We start from the raw sequence: 5,929 nt of genomic DNA on the forward strand, positions 1-5,929 counted from the left end.
ATCACCACAAACGATAACTTCATAAATAAAGTGGTAATGAACATCAACATGCTTGGTTCTCTCTTAAAACATCTAATTTTTACTGAAACAAATAACAGTTTGAGTATCATAATTTAGTGTGGTGATCTTCAAATCTTCATAGCTATGTACTCGATTTTCATTGTAGATAGTGTCTTTTTATTAAATGTAAAGTGGCTTTTCAGCTAATTGCAAAGCCAGCAAAAGTAAACATATATCCTATGACTGATATCATTCTATCAAGAGCTCTAACAAAATATGAATCAATATAGTTAATAACACTATATATTGTCTTTCTGAACTATAAACAAACATCTTTTAATTCATATAGAAACATAAGGATCCACTAAACTACTGTCCAATTCTCCTTACCTAGATCATTCATGTATATGTTGACTGCACTAACTATATTTGGTAAATTTGGATGATAACATACCATAACATACTTGAGAGATCCCACTACACTGGAATATGTGTAACTCAAAACATATACTCAATCTCATCATCTGATTGTAAGCACAAAGCTGATAAAAATATTAAATATACAACCAATGAAATATTAACAGGTTTGATATTATGTATATTAAATATATTTAGAACTTTCTCCATATACTCTTTCCGACTCAAAAATAACTTGTTATCATGGTGATGAGAATGCAACATCACTATGAATATTTGAATTTGACCAATAAGTCATGCTCGAAGATAAATGTGTCCCACTACTTATCTGCTAGACATCTCATTATGATCATCATCCTTAAATTCTATAGTAAGTGTTGTATGTAATATAGCAAACTCATCAAATATAACATTTATACTAATGATCACTTTATTGATTTTGGGCACCATAAAGCCTTAATAGTTCTAGGCCCTAATTTATAATAAAAAATACAGACTTAATAGTTCTAGGCCCTAATTTATCCTTATTAATATGAGCATATGTAGGACAATAAAAAAAAATTCTTAAATTAGAATAATCTGCATGTTTACTTGACCAAATCTCTTGTGGAGTCTTCTTATAAATAGCAATGAAAGAAGAGTGATTCACCAACTGAGAAGTTGTAGAAGCATCAGCCCAAATGAATTAGATAGCTTGGCATCAGAGAGTATGCAACTATATTATGCCTACTCTATGGTTTAAAATTCCAAGAGCCACTGATAACTCATAATGCATGATGCAACCTTCTCACAGTAACCATTGCAAGACATTTAGTAATTCATAGAAATTTTGAGTTTCTTTGTTCGGTGGCCCCTCGTTATCCACTTGCTCGGCAAATTGAACTCCTGCTCATCAAAAATATTTTTTTTTTCAATTCTAGTAGAATCATACTCACTTGATGGAACAGAGCTCGTTAAAGCACCAAATTGATAATCAACCTATGGTTTGTTTTTCCATGTGAAGTCCAAAACCGACAAATTGGTTTAAATCTACAATGATATGAATCAAACATTTCATTGTATGGAGGTAAGCCTGTATGATTTCTATGCTTCACACATGAACATCGAATTTTACTCTCCAAAAAAATAAGAAAGAAGTTGTGATGTTGATTACACAGAAAACTCAACATCATTCAAGAATTTATCAATTAATCATTTTTGTTCGAATGGAATCTATGGTATATTCATTATCTTACATCATGGATATCCATTAATAACCTATATATTTTAGGAAAAAAATACTTAACTCATTCATTTAATATATTTTTTCATACATATGTACATAACTATTAAAATTGACATCATAGATAGTTAAATATATAAGTAAATCCCAAATCTTTTATATCACATAAAAATATCACTATTTTAACTTTTAAAAAGTTAAATTCACCATTTCAGTAGTTTGCATGTAAATATGAATGTTTGTATTAGATATATAAACAAATAAGAAACATGTGATATGTATGTAAATGCACCATTTTCTTTTCTTTTTAGAAAATTTGAATCTCCTTCTCTTTCAAGAGGGCAAAAAAATTTATTATTTATGGTCGTTGTTAACTTGAAATGGCAAATAATACTCGATAGGAAAACTAATAAACATTCTTGAACAAAATTTTAAAAAAAATCCATGTTCGAACTGAACGTAAACTCTATATGATAAATAGTAAACAAGTTAGAGCAATATAGCAGTCAAGTTTAATTGTTCATTCACAAATGTAAAATATTTTAAATCAAATATTTCCATGGAACATAAGATTCTCCAATGCTAATGGGTATAATCTTATTATTATATTTTCGAATTATACTAAATCTCAAGCAATAAAACATTCACTAACTCTCACTAATTTTTCTAATATGTTATAGGTCAAAGTTTCTAACTCTTGGCTTCAAAAATACATAGTGTAATTTTTCTTTTTGATTCTCATGTAGTTGCAGTTCGACCATACATCTCAATTTCAAATAACTGCAAGTGACATAATTATGGGCATTTACATGCATACCAACCTATACTTATGTATTTAAACATCTAACACCTAACCTTTACTTTGTAGATGTACACAACCCAAATCATTCATATCACATAAGAAACTCATCATTTTAAATTTTAAATAGTAAATTACAGATTTTTATTTATAACGAAAGTTGCATGTACGCAAACTTAAAGTTTAGGTGTTAGATAAGTGAATACATAAGAATTTAGTGGTATGTATGTAAATCTTTCTAAACTATAAACAATAAAGCAAGATATTTAATTTTGGCCTAAACTCACACCCAGAATGAGGCAGGATTTAACCTAAATATCTTCAAGTTCTTTAATCCAAGCATCATTAAATCCTAACGGATTTATGGGATTTAGAGCTAAAGCAGACTTCATGGGGCAGAGACGGGGGCGGAGACGAGGAAGAGGGAGAAATATAAGGGTTATCTTCTCAAGGGTTTGGATTCTGAAAAAATATTACATCAAGACGTTTAATACATTCGGAGTCCAATAGTAGTACGCCACGTGTCAAGTGTGCTCCACAGTTTTTAACACAGACCAATACCAGTGTACTACAGTGGGGCTCACTTGACATGTGGCGCTTCGTCATTGGACTCCGAACGCAAATTACGTTGGGAGTCCTGATGTAATATTTTCTCTTTGGATTGCATGCTGACATTGTGAGCGGAGCATAGTTTTCAACATCGAGAGAGATTGAGGGAAAAGGGAAGAAAAGTGGCGATTTTGGGGATCAATTGCAATTTAAGACAGTATTTTGAAGGTTGAAATTTCAATTAAATCAAATTTTCAGCTAAACTTTATTTGCACATTCGGCCGATTTAAGGTGATTTATGAACCAATTGAAAATTTTGTCGGTTTTTTGGTCGGTTCAATAAACCGGCTGAAAATTCAATCATTTTTTTAGCTGTCATTAATGCCCATCATGTTAATTCGACAACACATTTAGCGGAAATAACCGGCTAAATGAATCCACCTATTTTTTCCCCGATTTAGAAAACATTTCCAGCAGTGAAATTCCCTTTGGCCAAGTTTGAAATGTAGGCCAGCATCAAGCATGTGATTTGCTCAGAATATTCTAAGCATATTCAAAGGATGCATAATGTGGCAACCCAATTCAACCAATTAGCAGGTAAACTCGGCAAAACTGTTTAGATGACTTCGACTGAGTCAACAAGATAATTCGACAAATTAACGTTGGTAGCCTGTTCAACTAAAAATTTTGCTCAATCAGTTAGGCAAATTGATTCAATGGATTCGCTTGGCAAGTTAGGGCGACTTTATTAGTACACCCCATAGCCAAATAATGCTCTGCAGCATAATCAAGCAGTGATCTTGAGGAAATTTAACTCTTTAAAAGGAAAAAAATACGAAAAATGAGGGCTCATGGACTGAAGACCAAAAGGCTCACTTACTCAATCAAATGCAGCTATTCGAGCTAAAACAATCAAGATAAAAAGACTAACGTTATATTTGTGTCATTAGAGAATCATTTTCATAGTAGCACGATGTTTAGTCGTAGCCAGGGAACAGAGAAGTATATGCTTTTGGTTCATAGAGAGTTTAAAACTTATGAGTGTATCTACCAACTGTCATAATTGGGAAATGAAATAGGAGCTTAGTGCTCAGATTTGAAGAAAATGTCGATCAAAATTTTGTCTCCCACAGACGACGCCAAACTGAAGTGCTAGAAGATTCGCAGTGGTAGAGTGACGATTATTTATTATCTTAACATTTCATAAATAACTGACACATACTCAGACAATTAAAGAGAATTGAGTAAGATGAGACACCTCAACTTTTATGTGGAAAACCCCTAAAAGGGGAAAAATCTACACAAGTTCAATCTTCTTCTAAATTAGAGAATATAAAATTACAAAGTTGTATAGTCATAATCCGATTGTTGATCTTAAATAACATGTTGTAAGGGTTATTGTTGATTGTTGTGGAAGTAGTAGTCCGTCCTTAAGTGTTGCAGACGGTAGCTGCAGCGATAGCTTGTCGTAGAAGTCGTAGTTGATAACCATGACAGTAGTTAGCTCGATGTGTCGTAGATGGTTTCTTCATGAGTGTGGGTTGGCCACCAAGATCGTAATAATGAGTTGTGGGAGCTATGGACCATGTAGGTTGTATAGGCCACAGTAGAGAAGCACGTTGATGTCCTTGGGTCGTAGAAGTCAGAGTTAGGATCTACACAAGCTGTGGAACATGTAGGTCGTAATTAGTCACGTAGGTCGTAGTGGTAAATTGTAATAACATCCATATGCCTTGAAGGTCGAAGTCGGGAGCTGAACAAACTGTGGACCGCATAGGCCGAAGTGGTGAGTTATAATGATGTTTGTAGGCCGTGAGGGCCAAAGGCAAGAGTTGCATGAATTGTGGACCACATATATCTTAGTTAGTCATACTGGTTAAAGTGGTGAGCTGTAATAACCTCGTAGGCCACAGAGGCTGGAGTCGGAAGCTATACGAGTTGTGGACCACAATAGATGTAGTTGGTCACAAAGGTCATAGTGATGAGTTGTAATGACGTTTTTAGGCTGCGAGAGCCGAAGTCGAGAGTTGCACGAGCGTATTCGAGGTACGTCGTTACTTCATCTTTGAGATGCACTTATGCAACGTCTTCGGAGTGTGTTGTCACTCTATCTTTGGAGTGCATTGTTGCACCGTTTTTGGGTCAGCTCAGTGTTCGGGATGTTGTGTCGCTTTATAAGTTGCTTCATGACTCTGCGACGCTAGTTTTTGCTTTGCACGGTGCTTCATTGCATGGAGTGGGTGGCGACTAGCGAGTGGTGGTCGACGGTAGTTTATGGTGGTCGACAGCTACAAGAGTAGAAGACAACTTTAGCTTCTTCTCCAAGCATCAACCTTCTTCAGACATCAAGCTTTTTCTTTTTCTTAAGAGGGGTGGGTTTCTATTTATAGTCTCAATTGCAATTAATAATAAAATATAAGTGATTCTGATCGGACGGTCTAGAGAGATTCCATGATCAGACGGAGCTTGATTAACATTTGAGTGTCATAATGATGTCGGAATTGAGTGATCTTGACATCGTTAGATTTGTCTTGTCAAGATGTCCGATTCAATTATAAGCTCATCAAATTCGACATATATTTGACTTTCTAATTATGACTGAAAAGCTTCCAAAAGTGATTTAATGACTTGATCTGAGCTTGAGTTGAATCAAATTAAACCAATTTTGGTATTATTAGATCGATATAATCGATAATTAAACCAATTTTGGTATTATTAGATCGATATAACCGATTCGGTCAGTTTGACCATAAATTTGTTGAAATCAGAGCTCCGGATGACTCAATCAACGTTTGAATATTTTTTGTTCAAAAGATTACTTTGAGATTCATGTCATGCGTCAAGATTCGTGGTGGATGTAGAACTTTGTTGATGGCTTATCAAAATATGAAGATTATAGTTTAAGAGTTAGATACGTGATTATATAAGATATATATATATAT

This window comes from Phalaenopsis equestris, unplaced genomic scaffold (assembly GCF_001263595.1).
Source record: "Phalaenopsis equestris unplaced genomic scaffold, ASM126359v1 Scaffold000202, whole genome shotgun sequence".
Lineage (NCBI taxonomy): Eukaryota > Viridiplantae > Streptophyta > Magnoliopsida > Asparagales > Orchidaceae > Phalaenopsis > Phalaenopsis equestris.